Source organism: Lepidochelys olivacea (genome assembly GCF_965140295.1).
Source record: "Lepidochelys olivacea isolate rLepOli2 genome assembly, chromosome: 2".
In the NCBI taxonomy this organism is placed as follows: Eukaryota; Metazoa; Chordata; order Testudines; family Cheloniidae; genus Lepidochelys; species Lepidochelys olivacea.
Window position 1 is genome coordinate 161913325 of NC_140412.1, and position 16213 is coordinate 161929537.

At 40.6% G+C, this 16213-nt stretch overlaps 1 protein-coding gene across 3 annotated transcripts in view; it reads left to right on the forward strand.

Annotated features, from left to right (window-relative positions):
- TMEM245 (transmembrane protein 245) overlaps positions 1 to 16213 on the forward strand; it is a 120320-nt gene that overhangs the window by 93828 nt on the left and 10279 nt on the right. The gene's annotated exons all lie outside the window — the stretch shown is intronic.

Below are 16213 nucleotides of genomic sequence, written 5' to 3' on the forward strand. Positions count from 1 at the left end.
CAAGGGCACTCTGCTGACTCATATCCAGCTTCTCGTCCACTGTCACCCCTAGGTCCTTTTCCGCAGAACTGCTGCCTAGCCATTCGGTCCCTAGTCTGTAGCTGTGCATTGGGTTCTTCCAGTCCTGCACTTATCCTTATTGAACCTCATGAGATTTCTTTTGGCCCAATCCTCCAATTTGTCTAGGTCCCTCTGTATCCTATCACTGCCCTCCAGCGTATCTACAAATTTAGTAGTATCCTCCCAGTTTAGTATCATCCGCAAATTTGCTGAGGGTGCAATCCACACCATCCTCCAGATCATTTATGAAGATATTGAACAAAACCGGCCCCAGGACCGACCCCTGGGGCACTCCACTTGACACCGGCTGCCAACTAGACATGGAGCCATTGATCACTACCCATTGAGCCCGACAATCTAGCCAACTTTCTACCCACCTTATAGTGCATTCATCCAGCCCATACTTCTTTAACTTGCTGACAAGAATACTGTGGGAGACCATGTCAAAAGCTTTGATAAGGTCAAGAAACCATACATCCACTGCTTTCCCTTCATCTACAGAACCAGTAATCTCATCATAGAAGGCAATTAGATTAGTCAGGCATGACCTTCTCTTGGTGAATCCATGCTGACTGTTCCTGATCGCTTTCCTCTCATGTAAGTGCTTCAGGATTGATTCTTTGAGGACCTGTTCCATGATTTTTCTGGTGACTGAGGTGAGGCTTACTGGCCTGTAGTTCCCAGGATCCTCCTTCCCTTTTTTAAAGATTGGCACTACATTAGCCTTTTTCCAGTCATCCGGGACTTCCCCCGTTCGCCACGAGTTTTCAAAGATAATGGCCAATGGCTCTGCAATCACAGCCGCCAATTCCTTTAGCATTCTCGGATGCAACTCGTCCGGCCCCATGGACTTGTGCACGTCCAGCTTTTCTAAATAGTCCCTAACCACCTCTTTCTCCACAGAGGGCTGGCCATCTATTCCCCATGTTGTGATGCCCAGTGCAGCAGTCTGGGAGCTGACCTTGTTAGCGAAGACAGAGGCAAAAAAAGCACTGAGCACATTAGCTTTTTCCACATCCTCTGTCACTAGGTTGCCTCCCTCATTCATTAAGGGGCCCACACTTTCCTTGGCTTTCTTCTTGTTGCCAACATACCTGAAGAAACCCTTCTTGTTACTCTTGACATCTCTGGCTAGCTGCAGCTCCAGGTGCGATTTGGCCCTCCTGATTTCATTCCTACATGCCCGAGCAATATTTTTATACTCTTCCCTGGTCATATGTCCAACCTTCCACTTCTTGTAAGCTTCTTTTTTATGTTTAAGATCCGCTAGGATTTCACCGTTAAGCTAAGCCGGTCGCCTGCCATATTTACTATTCTTTCGACACATTGGGATGGTTTGTCCCTGTAACCTCAACAGGGATTCCTTGAAATACAGCCAGCTTTCCTGGACTCCTTTCCCCTTCATGTTAGTCCCCCAGGGAATCCTACCCATCCGTTCCCTGAGGGAGTCGAAGTCTGCTTTCCTGAAGTCCAGGGTCCGTATCCTGCTGCTTACCTTTCTTCCCTGTGTCAGGATCCTGAACTCAACCAACTCATGGTCATTGCCTCCCAGATTCCCATCCACTTTTGCTTCCCCTACTAGATCAGAGCTACTAGCGAAATGTTAATGCATGGCAGCTGATCAAAGTATACTAACAAACTGGTAAAGCAGGGCAGCACATAAATGTCAAAATTCAGGGGTTCCATGACAGTGGTGACCGCCGTCACATAATTGTAGCCTTAGTTAAATCACATGCTGATGAATAGTAGTCTGGGATGTACAGTAGTAGGATCAAGATACTGTGCTGATATGAATTATAACATCATAATTGCACTCCTCTAGTTCCTTTCATCTTAGACTCTCAGAGCATTTTACAACCATTAATACAGCCTCAAAACATCTCTGTGCACCCAACTCTGCCAAATAACCTAGAGATATTAGTGTAATGGGGGCTACCAGAAATGAAATTAATAATCTTCTCTAAAGGTATCATGAGTGCATAATTCTCACTCTTGGTTCTCATTCTTCTAAACCGCTGATTCTCAACCTATTTACCATTGTGGGCCTCATATGCAGCTCTCTCTCTAGTATGTGGGCTGCAGCCACATAATATATATATACTAACTATGGCCTATAGCAAGTTATGTGGGGCTGCAGCTGTGTGTTGATTGGGCCACGGGTTGAGAACCACTGCTCTAAAAACTACCTGACCGGGCATGTTCCAGGCACCTGAGTTGAGGCCCCAGAACATTTCAGTCAGTCCTTTCCTGATAGTGGTCAGTGAAGAAGCTGCCTCATAAATGTTACCCAGTGATTCTCAACTTCAGCTATGGCTCCTAGTGTTCATAGTTCTTTGAACAAGATTCAGGGTATCCTTTGTCCAGATTTCCAATCAATAGCAACAATTTTAGTTGGTACATTGGTGTTTTTTCAACAGGGCATAACTATGCAGCTGGTTTACTTACTATTTATTATTTAAAATGAGTTAGTGCCCAGAAGTTGAAATACTTCCAAATGATAGGTAAGATGCACTCATAGGAACAGGGAAAGTACAACCAAAAAAGATTCATGCTTCAAGGGTTCTGCCTCAATTTTTTGGGTCAGTGAGAGGCTTCAGAAGCCCGACCTGTACCTTGGCTTTCAGCAGTCATTCAGCAAAGATTTGATGAACCAGTCGCCTGCACCAATTACAGTTTGGTCTCCTGTGGACAATCAGTAGTGGTTTTTATTCTTCTGTGTTCCATTGATGCCACGTCCGTGAAGTTGATGACACCTTCTCTCTGAACTGATTGAGCTATGAGCCTCTGTGTGGACAAACGCATCTCAGGTTGGCCCTCTGCTGTGTGCCATGTGTTCCACTCCTGATTGTTCCCTTTTCATTAATTCAGATTGTGGAGGTGCAGTTGAGAATGGGATTGGGGAGCTAGACGCACAACTGGGCAGTGCAACAGCCCATAAATAGTCTTCTAAGTACTTGGAGCATACATTCACGTGGATCCCGCTTTGAATCATGCCTCTGAAGGTGTGCCTTTACTGCAGTGTAAACCCAGGGTTAGCAGAGCTTGCGTTAGCAGACCCTGCCATTACCTGTTGAACCCTGGGTTCCAACCTGGGGATCCAGTATCTGTACTGCATTATGCACACTTGAGTCCAACCATCCGTATCCCAGATTTCCTAGCACCCTCCCCAAAATATGGTTGCTCTAGCCCTTTGTTTGTGATGCGCTGTGGGAAAACTTGAATGTCCACCAAACCTGACTCCAGAGGACAAAGAGTGTCAGCCTGTGGGACTGTGGAATACTGTTGGCAAACTCCGAGAGCCCGAGTCCACTAGGACAGCATCTACACTACAAAGCATAAGGATTGAACCCTGGGTCCAAGTTTGGGTCAGGCTCAGGCCTTCCACCCCTGCAGGGTCCTGGGATCCTGGATCTGAGCCCTGGGTTAACGCAATTTGTGTGTAGATGAAAGGAGGGTTAGAGTTGAGCCTGAGTTTGAACTCTGGAATTACATTATAGTGTAAACTGCCCTAAGTCCTAGGGTTGAACTTGGAATGAATTTAAGACATTAGAAAATTAATCCAATGTTTTCTTTGTGTGTTTTGGTTTTTTTGTTGTTTTTTTTAATACTGGTTCCCTAGGTAATACCGTAACTTAAAGAATTGTGTTGAAATGACTGATTTTATTTCTCACTGCTATGATCTGGCAGGCCTGCAGTTAGTCAGGTAAAGGTGAAGATTTATTCTATCCAACACTGAACAGTTTCCTTTGTCAGTCACAGGAATGTTTAAATCATGGCTGTATGCAAAGCAACCTATTAGTTTTGCTCAGTACTTTTACAGAGTTTGCACAGATTCAGTCTCTAAGGAAGAATACTGCTTATATGGTCCCCTTATCTTGTAGTACTTCTATATAGGACGGGTTTCAGAGTAGCAGCCGTGTTAGTCTGTATCCTCAAAAAGAAAAGAAGTACTTGTGGCACCTTAGAGACTAACAAATGTATTTGAGCATAAGCTTTCGTGAGCTACAGCTCACTTCATCGGATGCATTCAGTGGATGAATGCATCCGATGAAGTGAGCTGTAGCTCATGAAAGCTTATGCTCAAATACACTTGTTAGTCTCTAAGGTGCCACAAGTACTCCTTTTCTTTATATATAAGACTAACTCCTCCCACCCATTTGAGTTTTTCAGTGTCAGAATGTTCTTTCATGGAAACCGGTGACATTGATGCGAAGTTTTTGTTGGCATATGTTCAGAAAAGCTTTTATTGTTCCATGCCTTGTGAGGTATCTTACAACCTTTTATTTAAAATAAATAAATAAATCATACCTGTGAGTAGTAGCCCTTATTTAATTTGTAATTACACTCTTTAATTAGCAACATCCGACAAGATTCTTTCTAAATTTGAGAATCTGACACAGATATGGTATATTTACTTACCTTGTGATTTTCATTCTTTACCAAGATCACTTGTAAGATTCCTTCAGAGTTGGAAGGCAGCTCTTTTATCTGTTGTCCTTTCATATCTGGTATTATTCCTTCCTTGAATTCTTTTTTAAACATAATTAGAGAAGATCTTATTTTTCTGCTCTTCAAAAGAGATGACTGGGCATGTTCGGGGTCTATGATGTGCTTGAGATTGGTGCAAGCGAAGCAGGATAGAGCTCTTAAACCAAGTTTTGGGTGTTTTAGAAGGTCAAAAATGTTAAGTTAAGTAAGTACTTACTGTAGGCATGAGACCCACATGTAAAACCCTGCAAAATAACAAGATAAATAATTTTTCCTTACAGGGATTTCCCACCGCTACCCCCAAACTTCCCCCATGCCCCTAGTGGTCAACTAGTTACTGTGTTGCTAATACAGTTGTTTTCCACACACCCCATAAATTCCAACACTCTCTCTTACCCCCAGGCTTGGTTTATATTTGACAGTTTACGTTGACCTAACTCTGTAAGTGTCTACACTACAACGTTGCTCCTGTCAATGTAAGTCACCAACTACACCGACCTAATAATTCCACCTTCACAAGAGGCATAGTGCTTAGGTTGACATAGTTAGAACTAAAAATAATCCATCCTAAACTTATCTTGAATTATTAAGAAAGAACCTACATCAGTCAACTGGATTGTTTGGCAATCCAAGGGTGTAATGAATGATACTTCAGTAGTAAAGTGTATTTCTTAAAATTCAGCCAGAACCCATGGTGGAAGAGGGGCAATAGGGGTTGTTAATCTTCCATGAAATAACATGTTTGGCAGACTTACACAATTCTTCAGGGTTCTGTTGCATGCTAGAACAACCATTGTTCCATTCAGTGATCTGTGTCATTTATTACCAATTATAGTGACTGAAATTTCCGTTTGTTAGATTAAGACCAAGGGGACCAATCTTTAATTGTTTGACGAAATAAACCAAGATTTGCCATGTGTCTTGATACTGAAGCTGCATGTGCTTACATTTCACAATTAATCAAAGTAATGAGACTATAATCGGATCAATTCTACATCTGTAGACTATTTGTTTATTTCCTTTATAATTCATTCATATGAGGTCTGAGTAAATTAGAATTATTGGGAGTTAGTGTTGATTTTCAGAGTACCCCTAGGAGAGTTAGAAGTATTATGTATTTAAATTAATGGTATTGTTAAAAATATGCTGGTGATTTTGTTAGTCTAAGAAACGTGTCCTGTCTAGTTTAAAGTGATCCTCTGTATTGAATTTTGTGCATGTGGGATATGATTCAAAATTATAAATAAAATACAGTTTTGGGCTGACCCAGTCATGCCACCTGCACTACCACTTGAGACTTCTCGCTCCCGAGGCCAGGAGGTCTTGGGGATGCTGCAGAGGCAAATGCTCCGTGGCTGGGAGAGAACATACCTTCCATCGTTCCATAAAGAACTTTCTATGGCCTAGCTAGCAGCAGCGTTGGTGACTTTTGGGGAAAAACAAACAAACAAACATGCAGTGTTAGTTGGCCAAAGAAGGTTTTGAGCTGATGGAAATATTTGCTGAGGCTTTCACTCAAGACTAACAAGAAAACTTGTTTCAGATATGAACTAGCATTATTAGATTTTACAGGACTTTTGAATCTATTAGTCATTAATACTTCAGTAAGTGAAAATACTCAGAACGTAATTGTTTTAAAATAAAGCAGTACTTTGAGAGCTGGAGTGTAAATTACCAGATAACGGCTTTCCCAGGGTACTTGAAGCTGTCAGTTTTCGATTCAGGCTTTAAAGTCCTTTGTATGAAGTTAGTTCATAATCACCCAACTATTTCACTGTGTCTTTGACTATTACCACCTTGATAGCATCATCCCTCTACTTTTAGGGATACATGTTTTGTCTCCTCATTTCTGATTGGATGAAGTGGTAATTCTCAAGTTCGTGGATCTCTTTAGTAGCAGCATGCACACCTTTGCCTGAACCATTTTCCTTTCCCTTAGCAGCATGTCGTTCTCTTCCTGAATGCACCATACCCTTCTTCCCTGAAGCTTCCATTCTGCTTGCTCTGGTGGAGATATTGCACATTACTAAGTTGCATGTTGTCACGGCCTCAGTGCAATTTAGTGTGTGCGATATTTTCACATGAGTGCATGCACACGGGTATGGCTGTGGCTTAAAGTTACTGCAGCTTTCAGTTTTTGGTGGGGGCTGACCAGTGTTATAGAAGTCATAAGACCAGTTCAGTGTTTTGACTGGATTCTTGAAACATTCTTCTTAGCAACAGCTCAAGTTTTGTAACATCAGGAAGATGAGTAGTGTTATCGTTATTTTCTTCATCCATTTTTAATACGTTTAAAAATCTTGAGAGTCTTGGTTATAGAAAATTCTCCCAAATGATCTGAGTTTTTCCTAAAAAGGAAATGGCCTCCAGATTTTTAAGAAAAGGTTCTCCTGACGAAGAAAGGGGCTGAACCAAAGTTGCCTAAAAGCGAAAAGGCAATGTTTGATGCAGAGACCTACAGTGCCTTGATTGAACAATCCAGGTTTCTATTAACACTTCAGAACTTTTATTTACAGTAAAAGCTGTTTTATCCAGTAGCTGGGGGAATGGGGAATTCCGGTAAGTGAAAAATGCTGGTTAACTAAGATGGAGGGAGTTTGGGTGCAGGAGGGAGTGCAGGGTTGGGGCACAGGCTCTGGGAAGGAGTTTGGGTATAGGAGAGGGCTCGGGCCAGTGGGAGGGGGTGCCGGATCCGAGGGGCACTCACTTCGGGCGGCTCCCCGCTAGCAGCGACCTGTCCCAGCTGCTCCTAGGCGAAGGCACGGCTCTGTGCACTGCCTCTGCCCTCAGGTGCCGCCCCTGCAGCTCCCATTGGCCATGGTTTCCAGCCAGTGGGATCTGCGGAGGCAGGACTCAGGGTGGGGTGGAGGTAGTGCACAGAGCCGCCTGTCATGCCTTCACCTAGGAGTAGCAGGGATAGGTCGCCACTTGTGGGGTGCTCAAGGTATGCGGCCCCTGGATCCGGCACCCCGCATCCTCTCCTGTGCCCTTACCCTGAGCCCCCTCCCGCACCCAAACTCCCTCCCAGAGCCCATGCTCCGCACCCACTCCCACACCAAAACCCCCTGCCGGCCCAGCACCAACCAAAATTTCAATGAAGGTCAGAAATGGCAGTTTATAGAGGTTTCCAGTTGGTGAAGTGCCAGATAAAACAGCTTTTATTGTAGTAACTTAGATGTAGAGAGCTGTGCTATGCAAAAGCTGATCAGTCACCTAAATGTATCCAGGTTATTGCTTTCACAGAATAGTCAAATAGTCAAGAAAATGAGATGGTGATACAGTTCCCAGAGAAAACAATGGTCTTCCAGCATATTAAGGGTAAAAGTGTATAATATGCTCAGGAAAGCTAGAATGTGTGAATTTTTGACTGAAGTGTTAATAGTATACCTTTTTAATTGAGTGAGTTTTTATTAAACAAATGTTAACAAACTAAGTCTTGAAAGAAGCCTGCATGCACTGTCTGTCCTTTCAGTACCAGAAGTATCTTTTACAGAGATTTATTGTTCACAAGAATGCAGAAAAGTTGCATTTTCACAATTTATAGTTCTTGTCTGTGTGTGTATATAGTGTTCATTTGTTTTCAGTGAGTATAATATATGAATCGAGTGGGGGTAGAAGGTTAAAAATGGCATTTCCAAAATTTTCCTTCCTTCCTTCCCCTTTTGCCTTTCTGAAATCAGCATAGAATCCACTTTTTGAATCTCATTTGTGTACCAGAATCTACACTTTGGCTTTGGTGGTGAAAACCTTTCAGATTCAACGTTCCAAATGAATTCAGTGATGATTCAGGTTATGTGCAGAATGAGGTAGACACTAGCTCTAAAGAAAGGATGAACTACCTGATGATCACAGTGAAGCGTTAATTTTGAAACCTAATGATAATTTAAATGTCATAATTAACTAACTTGGTTAATTACTGCTGGTAATTTTAACAGAAATAACCAGCTAACTTGCTTATTTCCCAGCTTAAAATAGCCTCCAATACCTTCCTGTGTTCCAAAATCCTAAACTATCACCCACTTTATTTCAAATCTCCAGTTTTCCCTGATGGCTGCAGTGGCTGGACTAATACCATTCTCTGAGTGTGGCCTAGGGGATAGAGCATGGGACTGAGATTCAGGAGAACTGGGTTTTATTCCCAGCTCTGCCACTGACCTGCTGGTTGACCTTAAGCAAGTCACTTCCCTTCTCTGTGCCTCCATTTCTCCATCTGTAAAATGGTGTAATGACATGGATCTCCTTTCTAAAGAGCTTTGAGATCTACTGATGAAAAGCATTAGATAAGAGCCAGTTACTGTTGAAAATTAATGTTCAGGGTGAATATAAATTTAATTTTAATATAAAATTAAATAGGAAAAGGCATTCAGTTTATTCATTCATATTACTCTACAAACCCGCCTCCCATTTATTTTTTAACTTCTCCAGAGCTACTACAGAATTTCTAGTCTTCCATAACGCTCCACTGCAGCATTTAGGTCAAGCTGCAAAAAAGCATATGGGACCTTAGTAATATACTACTCTCAATGTACCGAATCACTTGTCTGCATGATCTAATACTGAGAAAATATTATCCTCTTCTAGGCTCTCTCTAGACTAGGGAAATGAAGTGTATTTAGCTAACATTAGCTGGTTGTGTAAGGGCTTCCATATTTTCAAACCAACGCGGTCAGTATTGTAACCTACCTAGGATTTTCATTCTGTTTTTGTGGCTACCATCTGCCTCATGTGCCTGATCTTTTAGTTCTCTCAACCAGATATATCGACGCGCAATATATGGGGGTCAGTAATTTTAAAAAGCTAAAAATTTTTTCCCCAGGCAGACAGCAGGTTTCCAGAAAGTGCTATTTGTGTATTTCCATTCTCATCCAGTTTTCCTCTAGATCATATATAAATAAACATATATAATATTTATATATCTGTATGGTATATGTGTTTATAAGTGTATATAAACAGATTTACATACAATTAAGGTATGAAATTGTAGGAGGACTATTATATAATTGTGTACAGTATAAAATATATATTAAAAGTACATGAATATATACAAGTATATCTAAATACCATGTAATATAGAGTTGCTTAATTAACCTTATATAAAACTATACACAGGTGTGTGTTTGTGTGTGTGTGTGCACACACACAATGTACAGCTTTTTCTACAACATTAAATACATCACATTTTCTAGTACTGCATACTATTGTCCATATGCCAAAAATCCATTAAATTAATTTATATGAAAATTAAACTGTTACATGACATACATCAAGAACAAGGGTAGTGAGAATTTGCTGACACATGTAGTCCACGAGTGTTGCTAACTCAGCTCGCCTGGTAGTTAGTTGTCATGTTGCCTAATTTCTAAGAAAGTCTGCGTAGGTGGTTGGAAAAAAATTGTGAACTACCCAGGTGCTGACAAAATTATTAAAATGTGTACTTCGTGAGAGAACTTGTACTGGATATGTGTGGGAATAAGGAGATAATGGCTAAGACAGTGAATGTGTTGCTAAAAAGAATTCGAGCATCCTATGCATGCATATCTAAGAGTGTAGAACAATTGTATAGTGTATTTGAGAAATTGTATGTGGTAATGTAATTAGACTGTATTGCTACACATACATATGAGGAGGCATTTTTAAGGTTGAGTGTGCAACTTTAACTATGGCATTTCCAGACATTTTGAGAGATTAACTATGTAACTTTAACTTTCTTCTCATTATTTTGCTTCTACAGATCCACGTTAGGAGTAACAAGCACTGTCTTACAAGTTGCCACCCCTCTCAATGCAGTAAACTGTCAGGGTCATGCATGTGCATGCTCCTTGGATGCAAAATAAAATCTCTACCTGATAGCAATCCGTCATTTCCTCTCTTCACCAGCCTGAGCAGTCACAATCCTAACCTTCTCCCTGCACAGGATTAGTATTACTCCTTTTTTTAATTGTTTAGTAATATTGTGGCTGACTATTACTTGAATAGGCAGGGAGGATCTTGGTCTGGCTATGAAAAGATGCAGTAGATCTCAGGAATGGTGCACCATGAACAAGGTCAATGCTTTCTCATCTGCTTCTGGAGGAGTGAAAACCACCTTAAGTTGCTACTATGAACAGGCCTGAGTGGCCTTCAAAGGAATCAGTGGCTGGATTTTTTGTTTTTGTTTTTTTGTTTAAGTGGACTAATCCATATGTAGACTTGTTCATCACAAACTGGAACACACAATGTTCAGTGTTCTATGCCAGAGAATGTAGAGACGTTGAAATGTTCTAAAGCTCTGGCAGGACAGGACCTGAGTGATTTTTCACTTCACAGATGTAGTTCTTGGATATATTATCCCTCTTCAAGAATGTACATTCTGTTGTTGTTCTTCAAGCCCACCTCTCCTAATAGTGTGGTTGCTGGGCTATTGAAGCTGGGGTCACTGTGGGTATGTCTACACTGCCATTCAAATCCTGCAGCTGGCCCGTGCCAGCTGACTCTGGCTCAGAGGCTGTTTAATTGCAGTGTAGATGCTCTGGATGGAGCCCCGGGCTCTAAAAAGCTGTGAGGTTGGAGGGTTCCAGTGCTTGGGCTGCAGCCTGAGCCCAAATGTCGGCACTGCAATTAAAAAGCCCTTAACCTGAGACCTGCGGCTGGCCAGTGCCAGCTGACTGGGGGTCTAATTGCCGTGTAGATGTACCCTGCATTTCTTTAGTCAATCACATCTTTGCTATAGAAATTATGGGAAAGATCTTCTAAGAAGTCATGTTGGAGGAAGTCTTTTAAAGCTGATATACCGACTAAACTTAAAGGTGGTCCAATTCTGTTCCATTGACTGATTTATTATGGAACATTTTATGTCTCATAAAGACAATCCTATGTTGATTTACAGCTAAAGTGTACATAACTATCTCTGCTTACCTTTTTACTGTGCTGGGGATGGGGCCAAGTCTTTTTCCCCCTCCTAATCTAGTAAAATGGCTTAAGGGTATGGTAGAAGTGTATTCCCAGATTTGTAAATGGATGAGTTTGTGGTATTTAAATGTTATTTTCACAAGTCTCCTACAATTTGAAAACTCATCTACCTATTCCTTCACATTGCCCATTCATAGTTTTTCTTTGTGGCTGTAACATTAGCCAAGAGATTTTTCTCAGCAGCAGGCTCTGATGGCAAACATGCTTGATCCTGTATACACCTTCTCCTAAGGACAAAAGTAGTGTTGATCTCATCTCATTTTGTTTAGTAGAGTGGTCTCTGAATTTTACTGAATCAGTCAATTACTTTACTATAATTTTTCCTTCCACATTTTCATGGTGGAATTGGATATATAAAGAATTATTGTTTAGTTTTTATCTTGATAGGGCAAACTCTTTTAAGAGGGCTAAAAGTCATGGCTTTTCACAAAAAATCTAACTGACAAGCTGTAACCTAATCACTGTAACAAGAGTGATTGGGTAAGGTGAGCTATTACCAGCAGGAGAGCGGGGGTGTGCGTGGGGGGGGCCCTTTTCTAGTGATAATCAAGGTGGGCCATTTCTAGCAGTTGACAAGAACGTGTGAGGAACGGGCGGTGGGGGGGGGGGGGAGCGACAAACATGGAGAAATAATTTTACTTTGTGTAATGACACATCCACTCCCAGTCTTTATTCAAGCCTAAGTTAATTGTCTGGAAATGGCCCACGTTGATTATCACTACAAAAGATCACCCCCCCCCGCTCACCCCCGCCTCCTGTTGGTAATAGCTCACCTTAAGTGATCACACTCACCTTACAGTGTGTATGGTAACACCCATTGTTTCATGGTCTCTGTGTATATAAAATCTCCCCACTGTATTTTCCACTGAATGCATCCAATGAAGTGAGCTGTAGCTCACAAAAGCTTATGCTCAAATAAATTGGTTAGTCTCTAAGGTGCCACAAGTCCTCCTTTTCTTCCTTTTGTGTATCTCCTGAACCTCTCTGAGAGATGAAAAGTAACCAAGTATTCTAGGTTGCTTGAGCTCCCTTATCCAGATTACTGGCCTTTGCGCTGTGACGGGCCACCAGCTGGCTTCTGACATGCTATTTACTGTACTCAGTGGAATGCTATGTTTTACAAGTTGTTGGAACGGCATATTTTTTTCCCATTTTTAATTATATTTGCATCCAATGCTCAGCGTGTGTACCCTTAATATAAAAACATGTTGGTAGTTTAGGATAGTGTCCAATAAATTCATCCCACATAAGCCCACTCTACTCCCTCAAATGAAAACTCTCCCTCCAGCCCAGTCCACTTGCTCCTCTTTCCCCAGTGCTCAGGAAAAGCTTTAGAAAACAAGTAGGCCTTGTAGAGAGCTCTGGAAGTAAAATAATACTTTCAGCTGAAACATGAAGTAGATTTCACAGTCCAGAAACCCTAACTTCTAAATGTCGTCCTTCTACCTTTTCTTTGTAGGACTAGGGGCTGTTTGCCTCCTGTGATCTCAGAGGTATCTCATGGGGGAAAGGTAGCGTGAGATCACCAGGAGCCAACTCATTTAAGTCCTAATTAGAGAGAATCACTGTAAATTTCACAAAGAAATTAACAGGAAACTCTAGCCTCACTGCATTCATTCTAATCCAGTACTAACAGGAAAAATTCAGGAATCACCATAGTAGAATCTACAACTTCATGGCTAAGTAGAAATGATAAAATGAAGTGGGTTTCTGGCCACTGCTGCTATGTAACTATCCAGAAGTAGGTGGGGATCCAACCTGATCCCACCCCACCCCCCAGATTTTGATCTTGAATAGCACAAGGTGAGCGCACTTACTATTCTTTTGTTTTATCATGTGTGTGCCTTTTGCAGTTAAGTAAAACCAAGAATATCAAGGTATGCCATACACTGTTCTTGAATTTGTAATCCCATTTACAGACCACAGCTTCTCCAAGTGGTGTTTCATTCACACGGTGTTCCTTTGCATTTGGCTTTCTGACTTTGCTGAAACATGTAAAGACTGAGGAACATTCACACCTCCCTCTTGGATTACACAACTGAGCAGGTTCAAAAGCACAAATAAATCCTTCCTGTGTGAGTGAAAATGTTAGCTTGCTAAATTGGGTCAGAAAGGTCTGCCACTTTTTATGGTAATATAGAACTTTATGATTTTTGCACAAAACCGCTCTGAGGGTCTGTCATCACAAAGGTGGAGGAGATAATGCATAATGTTGATATTAGTTACTAAAATGACTAACTGGGCTCACATTCAGAGATATGCTTCATAGTTATGATAGCAGAAATTGGATCCAGAGTTTTGAGTGTAACAAATTTAAGCCTGTCCAGTCAATTTCCTGGATTTTATTATTCTAACGGCATATGCATAATGAATAACTGGCTTATCAGTGTAAACACTATCAAACTTACTTAAAAGCTCAGCCTACTGCATTATCAATAAGTAATTAACAAAAATAACTTATCTAAGTAAATACACAGCTCTAAAGATACATAGTGATGATTTTTATGGTCTCACTGAGATTAAATCTTACTGATCTGTGCAGATTACATACTCATTAAAACTGTGGCATACTAAGAAAATATATTAGCTATTGCTAATTATCAAAGACGTGTCTGAAATGCCTTTATTTTAAGCTGAGTGCATGGCATAAGTGGATGCAGTTCTTACAGATTTCACTTTGTTGTTAAAATGAATTTGATCCTCTGTTTCAAGGTCTTTCCTGTGTGCAGAAAGCAGATTTACAATTGTTTTCTAATACACACAGTTATATTTAGAAATCCAAAAGATTTTTTTGGCTCATGGAGTTTGTTTCTGTTTACTATTACATTTATCATAGTAGGACAGTCCTCTCTTCTTTCATAGGCTATGGGGAAATTTTCAATGACTGAGTACCCGAAAAATCCTTCAAGAAGCTGTAGATGGAACAGTTTAATTTCAAGTGAAGTTGGTACCTCAGACACCTGTCTCAAGCCAGAGCTCATAAACTGAAAACTAATATCCATCCACTCTCAAAAATCTCTTTGGAGACCATGTATCATGCTAATTTTGGCAAAGTATACAAGCATCTTCTAAGAGACAGTAAGCAGAGACACACTGTGGGGATACTTTTCAGTGATTTTTGGCTAGAAAATTAACCTCAACTTTATTTGTGTAGCAGCTCATATTCAGTTTCAAAGGACAGTATAAACCTGAGGATTTAAAAGTTTTATATTAACCCATACTGGAACTTGGGTTCCCGCAACCAATGTTTAAGTATTAAAGTGTAACGGAATCCTCCTAATTATGATTTTTTTTCTTATTTTTGAAGGCTCCTGACAAGCTATATAGCAATTAAAAAAAAAAAAATTCACATCGCCAATTAGGGGCCTCACTTAATGGTTGCAGACCGCTCTCTTTGTTCTGTAGAAGAAGGGTTTGTTTCATCATTAGAAGGGAACGCCTTGGAATAGGTTCAGGAGCTAGAAGAGCCTGACAGAGGAGGAAACTGCTTTGGCAAGAGTTTAGGTATTAGGCGAAGATAGGAGGGAAGAGATGAATTCTTAGTGTTACCAACAGGAGAGCCCTCAGTAGGTATAGTTGAAATGTTTTTTTTACTGCTTCCTTCCGGGCTTGGTGGTACATATGTAGCACTTCCTTTGTGAGCCTCTGTGAAGGCTTTCCTCACCAAAACCTAAAAGTCACTGCTCTAAAGATCTTGGACAAGGAAACCAACTACAGACAAAATTGTGTACAGGTTTTAAACTAATGCTTGCCAAACTAGTTTTGTGAAGCTAGTGGGTAAAAAACAGGAATTTCAGTTAATCAGAACAGAACTTATGTTTTTTCCTAACACTTCACATATGATTTATTTTGATAGCGTAAGTAATTAAAAACAGAATTAGTTCTGTAAACAGACTTTCACTACAAGAAAATTATATTCTTTAAACTTTTGTAGAGAAAACTGGCATATTGCATTCAATGTAATAGAAAAGGAGAGTGCAGAAATAATGCTGATTGTTTCATCTAATAATTGAAATATGATAGTATCTTAGTATTTTGAAGTTTTTATACAAGCTCTGGTGTTTTGCTTGCTTACTGTGATTGTTTTTCCTTATAAAGATTTGAGCTGTTTCCTTCTAGCATAACTAAAATATATTGTATATTCTGCACTAACCAGGCCCTGAAGTATTTTATTTCAGACTATGCTTTTCTCCATGTGGCGCTATGGCAAATGAGATCAGCTATAGTGTCCAGGGTGTTTTCAGTGAAGCATCAACAATGTTTCAAACCACGCCCCGCCACCCATATTGATCTGAATTTGTTGACTTTCAGGTCACTGTGCAAAACTTTTTTTTTTTTCTCCCTCATGTCTTTTCTGGGCAAGTGGCTGAATGTTTTGTGTTGGATGACAAGCTTCTAGTTTAGGTCTGTTTGAGGATTTCATATTTGAGACATTGGTCCTAATGTTTAAGTTGTGTATATATACTCAAAACTTCAAATAGGTGCATTTTAAATGACTAGATATATATAAATTCCTTCAAAAACATTTGATACGTTATACAGCTCCTAAAATGTGGGAGTAAGGTGGCAGCAGGGAGAGGATAGCAGGAGGAAGTTGAAATTACTGGGTTCTTAAGCCCTAGCAGAGAGATGATGTAGATGATTATTAGCAAGGGAAGGCACATAAAGCTAGTAAGTAGAGCGGTGTGAATAACTGAATTTTCAGCTCACAGGCAGT